Source organism: Rutidosis leptorrhynchoides, chromosome 5 (assembly GCF_046630445.1).
Source record: "Rutidosis leptorrhynchoides isolate AG116_Rl617_1_P2 chromosome 5, CSIRO_AGI_Rlap_v1, whole genome shotgun sequence".
Classification (NCBI taxonomy): domain Eukaryota; kingdom Viridiplantae; phylum Streptophyta; class Magnoliopsida; order Asterales; family Asteraceae; genus Rutidosis; species Rutidosis leptorrhynchoides.
Window position 1 is genome coordinate 117,524,110 of NC_092337.1, and position 20,201 is coordinate 117,544,310.

A 20,201-nucleotide genomic window follows, 5' to 3' on the forward strand; every position below is an offset into this window, starting at 1 on the left:
GCGCCGCCTTTAAACGAGCCCAATCATATCGATTTTACTATTAGTCTCCAATACCAATTCGGTGCTCCCGACTTCCCTTTGACCCACTTCGCCCCAACAAATTGGGGTCTGACACCTTCTACCATATAACATCTCATATGGTGGCATTCCAATACTAGAGTGAAAACTATTATTGTACGAGAATTCCACCAAAGGCAAATGTTCATCCCAACTACCACCGAAGTCAATAATACACGCTCGCAACATATCCTCCAATGTTTGATTCGTACGTTCGGTTTGGCCGTCCGTTTGAGGATGGTACGCCGTACTCATATTCACCCTCGTACCCATATCCTCGTGAAACTTCTTCCAAAATCGAGAAGTAAAACGCGTGTCTCGATCCGAAACAATAGACGCGGGAACGCCATGTCTCGATATCACCTCTTTAATGAACATCTTCGCAAGTGCCTCCGATGTAATTGCTTCTTTAATAGGAAGAAACAATGCACTTTTCGTCAATCTATCGACAATCACCCAAATGGTATCAAATTGGGTTCTTGCCGTTTTCGGCAACTTGGTAATAAAATCCATGGTAATATGCTCCCACTTCCACATCAGAATTTCTAGCGGTTGCAACTTACCATACGGCTTTTGGTGTTCGGCTTTAACTTGCAAACACGTGACGCATTGCTCAACATACTTAACAACATCGCGTTTCATGCCCGGCCACCAATAATCTTTCCTCAAATCATGGTACATCTTCGTAGCACCCGGATGTATGGAATACTTAGACTTGTGTGCCTCATCAAGAAGCACCTTTCGGAAATCACCCATCTTAGGCACCCATACTCTTTCTTAAAAAGACAACAAACCACGCGAACCCATCGTAATGAATTTCGATTGCCCCACAATTCGTTCCGCATGCTTGTTGTGAACGTAAGCCTCTATTTGAATCACACCAAGTTTTTCAAGAAAATTGTTAGTAATAATCATACGTAACAATCCCAATCGTAACGCCAGATGTTGACTCTTTCGACTTAACGCATCCTCGACTACATTCGCCTTGCCCGGATGGTAAAGTATTTCACAATCATAATCGTTCACTACATCCATCCATCTACGTTGACGATAATTCAAATCCCGTTGATCAAAAAGATGTTTCAAACTCTTGTGATCTGAATAAATCGTACACTTAACACCATACAAGTAATGGCGCCAAATTTTCAAAGCATGGACCACCGCCGCTAATTCGAGATCGTGAGTCGGGTATCTCTTTTCGTGTTCCTTTAATTGACGAGAGGCGTAAGCGATGACTTTACCTCGTTGCATTAGAACACACCCGAGCCCATTCAAAGAAGCATCACAATAAACCGTCATATCATCTACACCTTCCGGCAACACTAAGACCGGAGCTTGACACAATTTCTCTTTCAACAATTGAAAAGCGATTTCTTGCTCGTTCTCCCAATTGAACCTCGTATTCTTCCTTGTCAACTTAGTTAAAGGGGAAGCAATCTTTGAAAAATCTTGGATAAACCGACGATAATAACCGGCCAATCCGAGAAAACTTCAGATTCCTGTAGGCGTAGTCGGTTGTCCCCAACTTTTCACCGTTTCTATCTTCCCCGGATCCACTTGAATTCCATCACTGTTCACAATATGGCCAAGGAATTGAACTTCCCTTAGCCAAAATTCACATTTCGAGAACTTAGCATATAACTTCTCTTTTTTCAAAGTCTTCAACACCTCACGTAAATGATGTTCGTGTTCCTTCATACCCTTAGAGTAGACAAGAATATCGTCAATGAACACAATTACCGACTTATCCAACATAGGTTGGCACACTCGGTTCATAAGATCCATGAATGCCGCCGGTGCATTCGTAAGACCAAAAGGCATAAATACAAACTCAAAATGCCCGTAACGCGTACGAAAAGCTGTTTTCTCAATATCTTCCTCACGGACCCGCATTTGGTGATAGCCGGACCGTAGGTCAATTTTAGAGAAATATGTCGCACCTTGGAGTTGATCAAATAAATCGTCAATCCTAGGCAATGAATAACGGTTCTTGATTGTCACTTTATTCAACTCCCGATAATCAATGCACATACGCATACTTCCGTCTTTCTTTTTCACGAATAAAATCGGAGCGCCCCAAGGCGAAGCACTCGGTCGAATAAAACCCTTCTCAAGTAACTTTTGGGTTTGATTTAACAATTCCTGCATTTCCATCAGTGCCAAACGATAAGGAGTTTTAGCAATGGGGGTAGCTCCCGGAACCAACTCAATGCGAAATTCAACTTGTCTTTCCGACGTAACACCCGGTAACTCATCCGGAAAAACATCTTCAAATTCATTTACCACTGGAATTTCACGAATGGGTGGTGGCTCATCGCTAGTATCGACAATATGGGCAAGAAAAGCCATGCCACCACTAACAAGGAAACGACGCGCCCGTGCAAAAGTGCATACCGGCACAGGTCTTCTACGTTTATCGCCATGAATAATTAACTCTCTCCCACTTGGGGTTTTCACACGAATAGAATTTTCATGGCATGCAATATCGGCTCTGTTACGATCGAGCCAATCCATACCAACCATGATATCAAAATCACCCAACGTCATCGGGATGAGATCAATTTTAAAGTTCTCGGAACCAAACACAATATTAAAATCCTTACACACATCAACCACTAGCACCGTCTTGCCATCCGCTATTTCGAGTTCTACCGAACGACTTAACTTAGCTAACGGTTTATAAAGTTTAGGCACAAATTTGGGGGACACAAACGATAAATTTGCACCGCTATCAAATAGAATCCTTGCCGGATTAGAGTTAACCATGAAAGTACCTGAGACGACTTCATTGGATTGCTTGGCTTCATCATTGGTCATTAAATAATTACGTCCCCTAGCCAAACCCGCCGCCTTCTCTATTCTCTTAACTTGATCATTTCGGAGTTCGGGGCACTCCGACTTTCGGTGCCCTTCTTGTTGACAATTGAAGCATGTGATCACATTAGTATGCGGTTTTGGGCAATCACGAGAGTAGTGACCTTTTTTCCCACAATTGAAACATGTGACCACTAGGAGCACCCTTCTTCACACTACCGACACTTTCGGATGCTCCCTTACTATTCTTGTTCGAAAAACTAGAAGCTTCAAACTTTCTTTTACTTGGCGCATAACTAACCGGACTCGGAGCTTGCACTTCAAACTCCTTTGCCACCGCCAAAAGCTTAGCAAAAGCCCCAACATGACCAATACTAATTTTACCCTTCAAATCATCTCTAAGGGTCGCATGAAAGTCTTCCATTAACAATTGATCGTTCCCCACATACTCGGGACAAAAACGCGCTTTGGCGAGAAAGTTAGTTTTGAGAGTGTTTAGGTCCAAAGACCCTTGACGCATGTTCCTTAACTCGTTGCGCAATTTGGAAAGATCCGCTTGGGTACGATATTCAAGGAAAAACTCCTTCTTGAAATCCGCCCAAGATAAACCTACAAAAGCCGCATCACCCACCATATCAATCTTGCCGTCGAGCCAATCTTTAGCATGACAACTTAACAAACTAGTAGCAAGCCTTGTTTACTTTTCGGGAGGGCACCCGGTCGTGCGAAAACAACCTTCAACATCGAAAATCCAAGCCGCACTTTTCATGGGGTCGGGATCCCCGTGAAAGTGAGGAGGCTTAGTCGCCAAGAAGTTCTTATAGCTAAACTCCAATTCGCCCACATTTTGAGGTCTAGGAAACCTCCTCTTAACTTCTTTTTTAACGGCATTAGTCATCCGTTCTTGAATCATGTCGACAATTTGTTCCGAAACCGACTCTTCGAGTATTTGCTTAACCTTTCGAGAGAAGATCGAAACATAGCTTTCTAGAGCGGCCTCTATTTTGGTGGTCATTTCGTCCGCTCCCTCCGTATGAGAAGGACCACCATCGCCATTCGTATCCGTTCCATTTCTCGTCTTCATTCTAAAGATTTAAAATGGATTAGACAACACCAACAAAGTAATACACATATACACCTATGCATATAACCGCACACACAACCCACATCTAGCTCAATACTTGTCGCACGTCCTTGCTTGACTTGACTTGCAACCGTGATAGTGGTCGCGACTCACTATTACGCTCACATGCCATGCCACGCTCAGACGTATCACAATCATCTTGCTCGATGTTCAAAACAATAACACATGATTAGTAACATCAATATATATAGCATAGTTAGTCCACCTATGCATAAAAGAACTAATCAAAACCCGCACCGACCCGTAATCCTACAAGTCCCGCATATAGTTCAACGACTCAAAAGTCTAAGTCTAGGCGCCTATCTCAAGTCACCTAAATCCCTTAGACCATGCTCTGATACCACTTGTAACAACCCAAACCAAACCACGAACAACCCGCGTAAAATGTGAAAAAAAAAAATTAAGCTGTTCAGTTGGTGGCGCGGCGCGCCAGGTATTCGCGCGGCGCGCAGAATCACCTGGACAGCCCGCTGTCCCTGGAAGTCAATTACTAGGTCATTTTGACCCATTTGGACACTTAACCCTAAAATTGGGTCAACTCACACCCAAAACCCTAACATTAGCCAAGATAGGTTTAAAATATATTTCAACACTAGGTTTATGCATTAATCACAAACATTAACTAACTTAGGTCCATTTTGACCCATTTGACCAATTAAAGTCAACATACCCATTTCGGGTCATCCAATAACCCACACAACGTCCATTTACATATATATAGATGTGCTAACAATTTACTAACTAATTTAAGTTCATAAACATCAATTTAACACTTTGAAAATCCTAGTTAGTCATCTTTGAGTCTACTCGACCCAATTTTACCCAAAGCCCCCAATTCACCCACAAATGGGTTTTAAGTTCATCATCTACCCCAAACCCTAACCCTTAATCAAAATAAAATCAAGAAATCAAGATTAGAGCATACCACTACCACCAAAACGTAGCTAGAGGGAAGATGAACAACTTTAAAGCTTGCACTTAGACCCGATTCAAGCTTCTTCTTCCTTATTTTGAGCTTTCTCACACTAGGATCTTACTCTCTCTCTAGAATAAATTGGGAGTGATAAGGGTTGTTGAAAATGGAGTAAACGAGGCTCCAACAACTGACCCCAAGCCTTAAAGTCGGATCCTGTGACGATCCGGAAATTTCCAACCAAATTTAAACTTTATCTTTATATTATTCCGACACGATAAGCAAAGTTTGTTAAGTTAAATCTCAAGAATTTTAAATTGTGTTCATACATTCATTATAACCTCGACCAAATTCCGACGATTCACGAACCGTTATATATAAATAAATATGTATATGTATATATTATAACTTAAAAATATTAATAAAGTATTAAACGTATAATACTTTACATGAACGTATTTGTTTCAATATATTTATCGATGGAATTAGAAGATAATATCAAATTATTGATTTATCAGATACATTGTGATTTGATTACGGGTCTATGTTATAAGATGTGACGATCCGGAAATTTCCGACCAAATTTAAACTATATCTTTATATTATTCCGACACGATAAGCAAAGTTTGTTAAGTTAAATCTCAAGAATTTTAAATTGTGTTCATACATTCATTATAACCTCGACCAAATTCCGATGATTCACGAACAGTTATATATAAATAAATATGTATATATATGTATATATATATATTATAACTTAAAAATATTAATAAAGTATTAAACGTATAATACTTTACATGAACGTATTTGTTTCAATATGTTTATCGATGGAATTAGAAGATAATATCAAATGATTGATTTATCAGATACATTGAGATATGATTACGGGTCTATGTTATAAGGTCCACTGTGATTTAAGAAATATATTCTTTTTGACGACATTCAGAAAATGGTAAAGTGATTTATAAGTAAGAACGTGGAGTGTAAATAACTTAGATGTTGGATATTGACAAGTTAAGTAACTCAACATTTTTCATTAAGATTATTTCATACGTTTATTTGACCTTTGAACTTTATCGCATGCTTCACCAACAGACTGTAATTTAAAAACTTGAAACCTATTATGAAAATATATGATTTTACTTTTCTAAAATGTTTTATGATATAACGATTTCCATTATTTTAACCTTTAAACAAAATGCTTCTTAAATATATTTAGTTTTGGAAAACAAAATTATCATATTTATTTGATTTAGTTTCAAACGTACAAAAACGTTTTCAGTTTAAAAAGAACTTTATTATTAAAACGTATATAACTTTTATAAATATCTAGAACCACTTTTAACAACTCAATACTTAACCAGTATGATAAAGATAACGATATTTATATTTTATTTTATTAAATATATATAACGATTTAAATTAATATTATATATATTTATACGCGTATTATACGTACATAGTTTTATACTTTTACTATACTTAAACTTTACCTTTACTTTATTTTTACTTTACCTTAACTTTAATAATTCATACTTTAATAATTCACTTTAATAATTCATACTTTAATAATTCACTTTAATAATTCATACTTTAATAATTCACTTTAATAATTCATACTTTAATAATTCACTTTAATAATTCATACTTTAATAATTCACTTTAATAATTCAAAAATCTATTATAAATAGAATTCAATAGGTTTCATTATTTGATAGAAACTTGAAAATATTTTCTCTAAACTCTCTCAATCGATTTACATATATATATTTACTCCGTATTATTTCAAGATATTATCAGTATACATAAAATATTACGACGGAGTGCTGTCCGAGTGATTTCAAAATTGTTTTTCGAGCGGGATAGAGCTAAGGAAATTATGGGTTAAAGCTATGGAGGTTATGGGTATGGTTCGGGAGTATTGCTCGTGAGTCAAACTAGTGTTTATCATCTCCGTTGCGTCTACGTACTTTTCCTGCAATATTGAATCTCAATATGGATACGTTCGTGAATCCAAGGTCAACATTGCACTTGTTCAATGATGTCATATGTATTTTTACTACAAAATACAGTATTGTGAGTTTCATTTGCTCCCTTTTTAATTGTTTTTGCAATATATATTTTTGGGCTGAGAATACATGCGCTGTTTTATAAATGTTTTACGAAGTAGGCACAAGTACTAAAACTAATTCTATGTGGGTTTAAACCAGAAATATACCCTTAGCTTGGTAACATTAAACTACTTGTCTATGTACGGTAGGCGCGAATCCTAAAGATAGATCTATTGGGCTTGACAAACCCCATCCTGACTATGGGATTCTTTAGTACTTCGAGGTTTATATAACACACCTGATTTGGTGTACTTTCAGAGGGTAAAACATGAACATTAAGGCTTGTTACCGGGTGCCTACAACTTATAGAATACTTTTATACACTTGCGAGTGTACATATATTTATAAACGAAAATCTTGTGGTCTATTAATATATTTAAATGATTGTTATGATAAACCTATGAACTCACCAACCTTTTGGTTGACACTTTAAAGCATGTTTATTCTCAGGTATTAAAGAAATCTTCCGCTGTGCATTAGCTCATTTTAAGGATATTACTTGGAGTCATTCATGGCATATTTTGAAACACGTTGCATTCAAGTCATTGAGTTCATCAAGATTATTATTAAGTCAATTATAGTTGGATGTATTATGAAATGGTGTGCATACCGTCAACTTTCGTTGTAAAGAAAGTTTGTCTTTTAAAAACGAATGCAATGTTTGTAAAATGTATCATATAGAGGTCAAATACCTCGCGATGTAATCAACTATTGTGAATCGTTTATAATGTATATGAACGGGTCCTTTCAGTTGGTATCAGAGCTGTGGTCTTAGCGAACCAGGTCTGCATTAGTGTGTCTAACTGATAGTCGTTAGGATGCATTAGTGAGTCTGGACTTTGACCGTGTCTGCATGTCAAGAGTTTCGCTTATCATTTTTGTCGGAAATCATCTGCTTATCATCTTTAAGAAATTACCTGCTCATTATTCTTAGTCTAGACACCTTTTACTGCATTGATTGCATGAATAAGTTTAAGACAAAATTCATATCTTAGCGTATCTGTTACTGTAGACCTTGCCTGATATCTCTCGTAAATTTCTCCGTAATTTAAGGGATGCTCGTACTATATATATCTATGCACATTATGCATTGAGAATACCATCCAACTATCAATTTCTGTCACTAAACTCTTCATACCAAAAATATTTTCTGTGATCGCTTAAGATGGCCTCTACGAATCGACCAAGTTCCTCTGACTCCGAAGACAGCGTGACAGGAGCACACCAACCAATCAACTACCGTGATTACTGGAGAAAATGGGGGTGGGTTCGCGACATACTCACCCTATGGAGAAGGGAAGAAGGTACTCCATATCATGAACCAAATCTACCACCTAACCTTGGTGTACCTGACCCGCTAACCGGCGAACCCGTTCGCAACACCGTTTATACCCTTTTTGCAAGAATTTTTCATCTTGAGACTACCATTAACGGAACTAGAGAAGATATCCGACCTTTACCTCACACCGATAACCAACCAGGGTTAGTAGAAGAAGTTAAAGAACTCGGAGCTCGAGTGTTAACTTTAGAGAGCACGGTACACAATTTGCAAGCACCTGCAGTATCACCAACACCAGTAACATCACCAGCCTCAACACCAACAGCACTAGTACCACCAACAACTACATCCGCGTCACCAGCTTCGACATCTCATTCTGTACCTCGAGTATAATCATTATTCTACATGACGTTCTACATCATTTATTTTCATTCGACATAGCGATTATGTAATCTCTAATGTTTTAGAGATTATATATTCTTGTTCTAACGGTAAATCAAATGAGTTTAATATCATATTGACTCATTAAATCCATGATTACATCCGAAGAAAATATGTAGGTATATATATTTTTTTTTCATAAAGATTGTAATTAAAAATTCTTTCGTACAAACTATTGATGGTGAAAATATTTTAACGGGTAGGTAATACCTGAGGAATATTTAGATTTCACATTAATAAGTTACAATGTACATTCTTCGAATCTGATTCAACAGTCATTTACTATCCTACTTACAACCACCGATATACGTATCCGTTCACCGCAGAATAATCATTTTCATCCAATTTTATATTTGGATTTTGACCTATCAGAATCCAACAAGTGGCATAATGAAGAAAACATTAGAAAAAATAAAATTTGTTAGAAACAAACAAATTAACTATGAGAAATTTTGTTAAGAATTCACGCTAACTGTTCCTAGCTAACTGTTCCTAGCTAACTGATTACATTTTATTTATCGCAATTTATTTATCGCAATTTATATTCTTGCAATTTTATTTATCGTCATTTAATTTCTGTTATTTATTTTTACGCACTTTAAATATCGAGACACGTATACAAGGTTTTGACATATCATATCGACGCATATATATATATATATATATATATATATATATATATATATATATATATATATATATATATATATATATATATATATATATATTATTTGGAATAACCATAGACACTCTATATGCAGTAATGCTGGAGTTAGCTATACAGGGTTGAGGTTGATTCTACAATAATATATATACTTTGAGTTGTGATCGAGTCTGAGACATGTATACGGGTCACGATACGTATTAATTAATTCAAATATTATATATTAAACTATATATGAATTATTGGACTGTTAATTGTGGACTATCGACTGTGGACTAATAACATTGGACAATTAAAATGAATTAAAATATTGATTATAACATATGAAACTAAACAATTCTTCAAGTTTGCCACTTGATTTCATCCTAAACTTTATTTGTATCTTGACGATTAAAATCTGCATTCAAATCTTTCATGATTCTTGAAAACACCTCAATCGAGAGGATAAACCAACCGTACTTCATCTACGGAAGAAAAGATCGATGCATATAGTTATGCACCTGAAAACACTCGGAACCTGAGTAAACGTTTAACATGTATCTGTGCTAGCTCCCTGGGCGTTGTTATTATCGAAAATCACTTTGCAATTCCTTTTCAAAGTAGCAAATTTTGTCACAGCTCCAGCAAATCAACTTCGATTTTTCGTTCGAAACAACCATATCATAATTTTGATATATATGCGTGCTCTTTATTGTTACCGGGGAACCTTTTATATTCCACCATATTACCATCAACATTTAATCATCTAAAAACACAATTCTCTTGAAACCACCTCGGATTGATAACCGATGACCCAGATATGGTAGCATTAAATGCAGAGGAAACAGCAAAATCGTAGATGGTCTAAACGGCTAAAAGTTTGATAATAAAGAATGGAATGTTGGGAACGCTCAATAGAAAATTTGGTACTGAAAAATAGATTGAGCTAATCATGAAGGAAACCAACGACAAATACAAGGACCAAACCCTATATTCATAGAATCCAGGTAATTCTGGATCCGATGAAATCTTTAGAAAATATCCTGCTTCGAAGTCATGTTAAAATCTTGCGAAAAATCTTTCTTCATCAACCTTCGATCTTAGAAATTCCAAAAATATCATCATAAATATCTTCGATATTTCTGAGGATATTTTCATAAGTATTCTTGTCGGAAATCATTTATCTCTTCGTGATATCAGTGTTATATCATAAAGGAAACTGTTTAGTTTCTAAAATCTGAAATCTTCGAGTTTGAAGTATGAATGTTTTCGAAGTAGTGTTGGGAACTGAAGCATGAGTTAGTATAATATAATGACACTTGATCAACGTGATTATATTACAGTAAGTCATGCCGAGTTTCTAATGAAACATGATGATTCACAGACCATAACGTCATCATGTGCCATGTTACGCGACTCTTACATTCTATCTAATCTCTAAACATATCAAGAACATAATTTCTTGATAATTCTGTCTTTTCTCTTGAATTCTGGTAATTTAACCAATCAAGATCGTGCTATTACAATTTCTTCCTTAGAACATTAGTCATGTTCATTCGAAACTCCATACTTACGAATTCTGAACCATTATTCGCTGACTTAAAGTCGAGAAGAGAAAACAAAAGGATGGAACTCCAAAATATAAAGGAAATAAAGAGGGTGGATTTATAATGAAATATCCGACAGAGCAATCAAAACAGATTATCGCATTTAACCAAAGAAGATCCTATTCCTTAATCTCCGAAGAATCAAATTTTATTCAGATTTTAAATATTTCTTTAAATCCCTTAAATTCCAGAAATCCACCGTGACTACGTCAAAAGTTAAATTTCTATCTCAAACTGTTGTGACTGCTACCCTCGTACGCTTCACATAATCGAATCGTTTTATCTACATTACTCAGTAATGATGAAACTCTATTTATCAACTCATATTCATCATGAAAACAGTTTTATGGTTAACCATGATGACCTTACTCAAATTTCGGGACGAAATTTCTTTAACGGGTAGGTACTGTGACGATCCGGAAATTTCCGACCAAATTTAAACTATATCTTTATATTAATCCGACACGATAAGCAAAGTTTGTTAAGTTAAATCTCAAGAATTTTAAATTGTGTTCATACATTCATTATAACCTCGACCAAATTCCGATGATTCACGAACAGTTATATATAAATAAATATGTATATATATGTATATATATATATATATATATATTATAACTTAAAAATATTAATAAAGTATTAAACGTATAATACTTTACATGAACGTATTTGTTTCAATATGTTTATCAATGAAATTAGAAGATAATATCAAATGATTGATTTATCAGATACATTGAGATATGATTACGGGTCTATGTTATAAGGTCCACTGTGATTTAAGAAATCTATTCTTTTTGACGACATTCAGAAAATGGTAAAGTGATTTATAAGTAAGAACGTGGAGTGTAAATAACTTAGATGTTGGATATTGACAAGTTAAGTAACTCAACATTTTTCATTAAGATTATTTCATACGTTTATTTAACCTTTGAACTTTATCGCATGCTTCACCAACAGACTGTAATTTAAAAACTTGAAACCTATTATGAAAATATATGATTTTACTTTTCTAAAATGTTTTATGATATAACGATTTCCATTATTTTAACCTTTAAACAAAATGCTTCTTAAATATATTTAGTTTTGGAAAACAAAATTATCATATTTATTTGATTTAGTTTCAAACGTACAAAAACGTTTTCAGTTTAAAAAGAACTTTATTATTAAAACGTATATAACTTTTATAAATATCTAGAACCACTTTTAACAACTCATTACTTAACCAGTATGATAAAGATAACGATATTTATATTTTATTTTATTAAATATATATAATGATTTAAATTAATATTATATATATTTATACGCGTATTATACGTACATAGTTTTATACTTTTACTATACTTAAACTTTACCTTTACTTTATTTTTACTTTACCTTAACTTTAATAATTCATACTTTAATAATTCACTTTAATAATTCATACTTTAATAATTCACTTTAATAATTCATACTTTAATAATTCACTTTAATAATTCATACTTTAATAATTCACTTTAATAATTCATACTTTAATAATTCACTTTAATAATTCAAAAATCTATTATAAATAGAATTCAATAGGTTTCATTATTTGATAAAAACTTGAAAATATTTTCTCTAAACTCTCTCAATCGATTTACATATATATATTTACTCCGTATTATTTCAAGATATTATCAGTATACATAAAATATTACGACGGAGTGCTGTCCGAGTGATTTCAAAATTGTTTTTCGAGCGGGATAGAGCTAAGGAAATTATGGGTTAAAGCTATGGAGGTTATGGGTATGGTTCGGGAGTATTGCTCGTGAGTCAAACTAGTGTTTATCATCTCCGTTGCATCTACGTACTTTTCCTGCAATATTGAATCTCAATATTGATATGTTCGTGAATCCAAGGTCAACATTGCACTTGTTCAATGATGTCATATGTATTTTTACTACAAAATACAGTATTGTGAGTTTCATTTGCTCCCTTTTTAATTGTTTTTGCAATATATATTTTTGGGCTGAGAATACATGCGCTGTTTTATAAATGTTTTACGAAGTAGGCATAAGTACTAAAACTAATTCTATGTGGGTTTAAACCAGAAATATACCCTTAGCTTGGTAACATTAAACTACTTGTCTATGTATGGTAGGCGCGAATCCTAAAGATAGATCTATTGGGCTTGACAAACCCCATCCTGACTATGGGATTCTTTAGTACTTCGAGGTTTATATAACACACCTGATTCGGTGTACTTTCAGAGGGTAAAACATGAACATTAAGGCTTGTCATCGGGTGTCTACAACTTATAGAATACTTTTATACACTTGCGAGTGTACATATATTTATAAACGAAAATCTTGTGGTCTATTAATATATTTAAATGATTGTTATGATAAACCTATGAACTCACCAACATTTTGGTTGACACTTTAAAGCATGTTTATTCTCAGGTATTAAAGAAATCTTCCGCTGTGCATTAGCTCATTTTAAGGATATTACTTGGAGTCATTCATGGCATATTTTGAAACACGTTGCATTCAAGTCATTGAGTTCATCAAGATTATTATTAAGTCAATTATAGTTGGATGTATTATGAAATGGTGTGCATACCGTCAACTTTCATTGTAAAGAAAGTTTGTCTTTTAAAAACGAATGCAATGTTTGTAAAATGTATCATATAGAGGTCAAATACCTCGCGATGTAATCAACTATTGTGAATCGTTTATAATGTATATGAACGGGTCCTTTCATAAGATCCACTGTGATTTAAGAAATCTATTCTTTTTGACGACATTCGGAAAATGGTAAAGTGATTTACAAGTAAGAACGTGGAGTGTAAATAACTTAGACGTTGGATATCGACAAGTTAAGTAACTCGACATTTTTTATTAAGATTATTTCATACGTTTATTTAACCTTTGAACTTTATCGCATGCTTCACCAACATACTGTAATTTAAAAACTTGAAACCTATTATGAAAATATATGATTTTACTTTTCTAAAACGTTTTATGATATAACGATTTCCATTATTTTAACATTTAAACAAAATGCTTCTTAAATATATTTAGTTTTGGAAAACAAAATTATCATATTTATTTGATTTAGTTTCAAACGTACAAAAACGTTTTCAGTTTAAAAAGAACTTTATTATTAAAACGTATATAACTTTTATAAATATCTAGAACCACTTTTAACAACTCATTACTTAACCAGTATGATAAAGATAATGATATTTATATTTTATTTTATTAAATATATATAACGATTTAAATTAATATTATATATATTTATACACGTATTATACGTACATAGTTTTATACTTTTACTATACTTAAACTTTACCTTTACTTTATTTTTACTTTACCTTAACTTTAATAATTCATACTTTAATAATTTACTTTAATAATTCATACTTTAATAATAATACTTTAATAATTCACTTTAATAATTCATACTTTAATAATTCACTTTAATAATTCATACTTTAATAATTCACTTTAATAATTCATACGTTAATAATTCACTTTAATAATTCAAAAATCTATTATAAATAGAATTCAACAGGTTTCATTATTTGATAGAAACTTGAAAATATTTTCTCTAAACTCTCTCAATCGATTTACATATATATATTTACTCCGTATTATTTCAAGATATTATCAGTATACATAAAATATTACGACGGAGTGTTGTCCGAGTGATTTCGAAATTGTTTTTCGAGCGGGACAGAGCTAAGGAAATTATGGGTTAAAGCTATGGAGGTTATGGGTATGGTTCGGGAGTATTGCTCGTGAGTCAAACTAGTGTTTATCATCTCCGTTGCGTCTACGTACTTTTCCTGCAATATTGAATCTCAATATTGATACGTTCGTGAATCCAAGGCCAATATTGCACTTGTTCAATGACGTCATATGTATTTTTACTACAAATTACAGTATTGTGAGTTTCATTTGCTCCCTTTTATATATATTTTTGGGACTGAGAATACATGCGCTGTTTTTATAAATGTTTTATGAAATAGGCACAAGTACTAAAACTAATTCTACGTGGGTTTAAACCAGAAATATACCCTTAGCTTGGTAACATTAAACTACTTGTCTATATACGGTAGGCGCGAATCCTAAAGATAGATCTATTGGGCCTGACAAACCCCATCCTGACTATGGGATGCTTTAGTACTTCGAGGTTATTTTAAACACACCTGATCTGGTGTACTTCAGAGGGTAAAACATGAACGTTAAGGCTTGTTACCGGGTGCCTACAACTTATAGAATAGTTTTATACACTTGTGAGTGTACATATATTTATAAACGAAAATCTTGTGGTCTATTAATATATTGAAATGATTGTTATGATAAACCTATGAACTCACCAACCTTTTGGTTGATACTTTAAAGCATGTTTATTCTCAGGTATTAAAGAAATCTTTCGCTGTGCATTAGCTCATTTTAAGGATATTACTTGGAGTCATTCATGGCATATTTTGAAAGACGTTGCATTCAAGTCATTGAGTTCATCAAGATTATTATTAAGTCAATTATAGTTAGATGTATTATGAAATGGTGTGCATACCGTCAATTTTCATTGTAAAGAAAGTTTGTCTTTTAAAAACGAATGCAATGTTTGTAAAATGTATCATATAGAGGTCAAATACCTCGCGATGTAATTAACTATTGTGAATCGTTTATAATGTATATGAACGGGTCCTTTCAGTTGGTATCAGAGCGGTGGTCTTAGCGAACCAGGTCTGCATTAGTGTGTCTAATTGATAGTCGTTAGGATGCATTAGTGAGTCTGGACTTCGACCGTGTCTGCATGTCAAAAGTTTCGCTTATCATTTTTGTCAGAAATCATCTGCTTATTATCTTTAGGAAATTACCTGCTCATTATTCTTAGTCTAGACACCTTTTACTGCATTGATTGCATGAATAAGTGTATAGACAAAATTCATATCTTAGCGTATCTGTTACTGTAGACCTTGCCTGATATCTCTCGTAAATTTCTCCGTAATTTAAGGAATCCTGGTACTATATATATCTATGCACATTATGCATTGAGAATACCATCCAACTATCAATTTCTGTCACTAAACTCTTCATACCAAAAATCTTTTCTGTGATCGCTTAAGATGGCCTCTACGAATCGACCAAGTTCCTCTTACTCCGAAGACAGCGTGACAGGAGCACACCAAACAATCAACTACCGTGATTACTGGAGAAAATGGGGGTGTGTTCGCGACATACTCACCCTATGGAGAAGGGAAGAAGGTACTCCATATCATGAACCAAATCTACCACCTAACCTTGGAGTACTTGACCCGCTAACCGGCGAACCCGTTCGCAACACCGTTTATACCCTTTTTGCAAGAATTTTTCGTCTTGAGACTACCATTAACGGAACTAGAGAAGATATCCGACCTTTACCTCACACCGATAACCAACCAGGGTTAGTAGAAGAAGTTAAAGAACTCGGAGCTCGAGTGTTAACTTTAGAGAGCACGGTACACAATTTGCAAGCACCTGCAGTATCACCAACACCAGTAACATCACCAGCCTCAGCACCAACAGCACTAGTACCACCAACAACAACATCCGCGTCACCAGCTTCGACATCTCATTCTGTACCTCGAGTATAATCATCGTACTACATGACGTTCTACATCATTTATTTTCATTCGACATAGCAATTATGTAATCTCTAATGTTTTAGAGATTATATATTCTTGTTCTAACGGTAAATCAAATGAGTTTAATATCATATTGACTCATTAAATCCATGATTACATCCGAAGAAAATATATAGGTATATATATATTTTTTCATAAAGATTGTAATTAAAAATTCTTTCGTACAAACTGTTAATGGTGAAAATATTTTAACGGGTAGGTAATACCTGAGGAATATTTAGATTTCACATTAATAAGTTACATTGTACATTCTTCGAATCTGATTCAACAGTCATTTACTATCCTACTTACAACCACCGATATACGTATCCGATCACCGCAGAATAATCATTTTCATCTAATTTTATATTTGGATTTTGACCTATCAGAATTCAACAAGTGGCATAATGAAGAAAACATTGGACAAAATAAAATTTGTTAGAAACAAACAAATTAACTATGAGAAATTTTGTTAAGAATCCACGCTAACTGTTCCTAGCTAACTGATTACATTTTATTTATCGCAATTTATTTATTGCAATTTATATTCTTACAATTTTATTTATCGTCATTTAATTTCTGTTATTTATTTTTACGCACTTTAAATATCGAGACACGTATACAAGGTTTTGACATATCGTATCGACGCATATATATATATATTATTTGGAATAACCATAGACACTCTATATGCAGTAATGCTGGAGTTAGCTATACAGGGTTGAGGTTGATTCTACAATAATATATATATTTTGAGTTGTGATCGAGTCTGAGACATGTATACGGGTCACGATACGTATTAATTAATTCAAATATTATATATTAAACTATATATGAATTATTGGACTGTTAATTGTGGACTATCGACTGTGGACTAATAACATTGGACAATTAAAATGAATTAAAATATTGATTATAACATATGAAACTAAACAATTCTTCAAGTTTGCCACTTGATTTTATCCTAAACTTCATCTGTATCTTGACGATTACAATCTGCATTTAAATCTTTCATGATTCTTGAAAACACCTCAATCGAGAGGATAAACCAACCACACTTCATCTACGGAAGAAAAGATCGATGCACATAGTTATGCACCTGAAAACACTCGGAACCTGAGTAAACATTTAACACGTATCTGTGCTAGCTCCTTGGGCGTTGTTATTACCGAAAATCACTTTGCAATTCCTTTTCAAAGTAGCAAATTTTGTCACAGCTCCAGCAAATCAACTTCGACTTTTCGTACGAAACAACCATATCATAATTTTGATATATATGCGTGCTCTTTATTGTTACCGGGAACCTTTTATATTCTACCATATTACCATCAACGTTTAATCATCTAAAAACACAATGCTCTTGAAACCACCTCGAATTGATAACCGATGACCCAGATATGGTAGCATTAAATGCAGAGGAAACAGCAAAATGGTAGATGGTCTAAACGGCCAAAAGTTTGATAATAAAGAATGGAATGTTGGGAACGCTCGATAGAAAATTTGGTACTGAAAAACAGATTGAGCTAACCATGAAGGAGACCAAGGACAAATACAAGGACCAAACCCTATATTCAAAGAATCCAGGTAATTCTGGATCCGATGAAATCTTTAGAGAATATCCTGCTTCGAAGTCATGTTAAAATCTTGCGGAAAATCTTTCTTCATCAACCTTCGATCTTAGAAATTCCAAAATTATCATCATAAATATCTTCGATATTTCTGAGGATATTTTCATAAGTATTCTTGTCCGTAATCATTTATCTCTTCGCGATATCAGTGTTATATCATAAAGGAAACTGTTTAGTTTCTAAAATATGAAATCTTCGAGTTTGAAGTATGAATGTTTTCGAAGTAGTGTTGGGAACTGAAACATGAGTTAGTATAATATAATGACACTTGATCAACGTGATTATATTACAGTAAGTCATGCTGAGTTTCTAATGAAACATGATGATTCACAGACCATAACGTCATCATGTGCCATGTTACGCGACTCTTACATTCTATCTAATCTCTAAATATATCAAGAACACAATTTCTTGATAATTCTGTCTTTTCTCTTGAATTCTGGTAATTTAACCAATCAAGATTGTGCTATTATAATTTCTTCCTTAGAACATTAGTCATGTTCATTCGAAACTCCATACTTACGAATTCTGAACCATTATTCGCTGACTTAAAGTCGAGAAGAGAAAACAAAAGGATGGAACTCCAAAATATAAAGGAAATAAAGAGGGTGGATTTATAATGAAATATCCGACAGAGCAATCAAAATAGATTATTGCATTTAACCAAAGAAGATCCTATTCCTTAATCTCCGAAGAATCAAATTTTATTCAGATTTTCAAGATTTCTTTAAATCCCTTGAATTACAGAAATCCACTGTGACTACGTCAAAAGTTAAATTTCTATCTCAAACTGTTGTGACAGCTACCCTCGTACGCTTCACATAATCGAATCGTTTTATCTACATTACTCAGTAATGATGAAACTCTATTTATCAACTCATATTCGTCATGAAAATAGTTTTATGGTTAACCATGATGACCTTACTCAAATTTCGGGACGAAATTTCTTTAACGGGTAGGTACTGTGACGATCCGAAAATTTCCGACCAAATTTATACTTTATCTTTATATTATTCCGACACGATAAGCAACGTTTGTTAAGTTAAATCTCAAGAATTTTAAATTGTGTTCATACATTCATTATTACCTCGACCAAATTCCGAAGATTCACGAACCGTTATTTACTTTAACTTTACATACATACATAGTTTTATACTTTTACTATACTTAAACTTTACCTTTACTTTATTTTTACTTTACCTTAACTTTAATAATTCATACTTTAATAATTTACTTTAATAATTCATACTTTAATAATAATACTTTAATAATTCACTTTAATAATTCATACTTTAATAATTTACTTTAATAATTCATACTTTAATAATTCACTTTAATAATTCATACTTTAATAATTCACTTTAATAATTCATACGTTAATAATTCACTTTAATAATTCAAAAATCTATTATAAATAGAATTCAATAGGTTTCATTATTTGATAGAAACTTGAAAATATTTTCTCTAAACTCTCTCAATCGATTTACATATATATATTTACTCCGTATTATTTCAAGATATTATCAGTATACATAAAATATTACGACGGAGTGTTGTCCGGGTGATTTCGAAATTGTTTTTCGAGCGGGACAGAGCTAAGGAAATTATGGGTTAAAGCTATGGAGGTTATGGGTATGGTTCGGGAGTATTGCTCGTGAGTCAAACTAGTGTTTATCATCTCCGTTGCTTCTACGTACTTTTCCTGCAATATTGAATCTCAATATTCATACGTTTGTGAATCCAAGGCCAACATTGCACTTGTTCAATGATGTCATATGTATTTTTACTACAAATTACAGTATTGTGAGTTTCATTTGCTCCCTTTTATATATATTTTTGGGACTGAGAATACATGTGCTATTTTTATAAATGTTTTATGAAATAGGCACAAGTACTAAAACTAATTCTACGTGGGTTTAAACA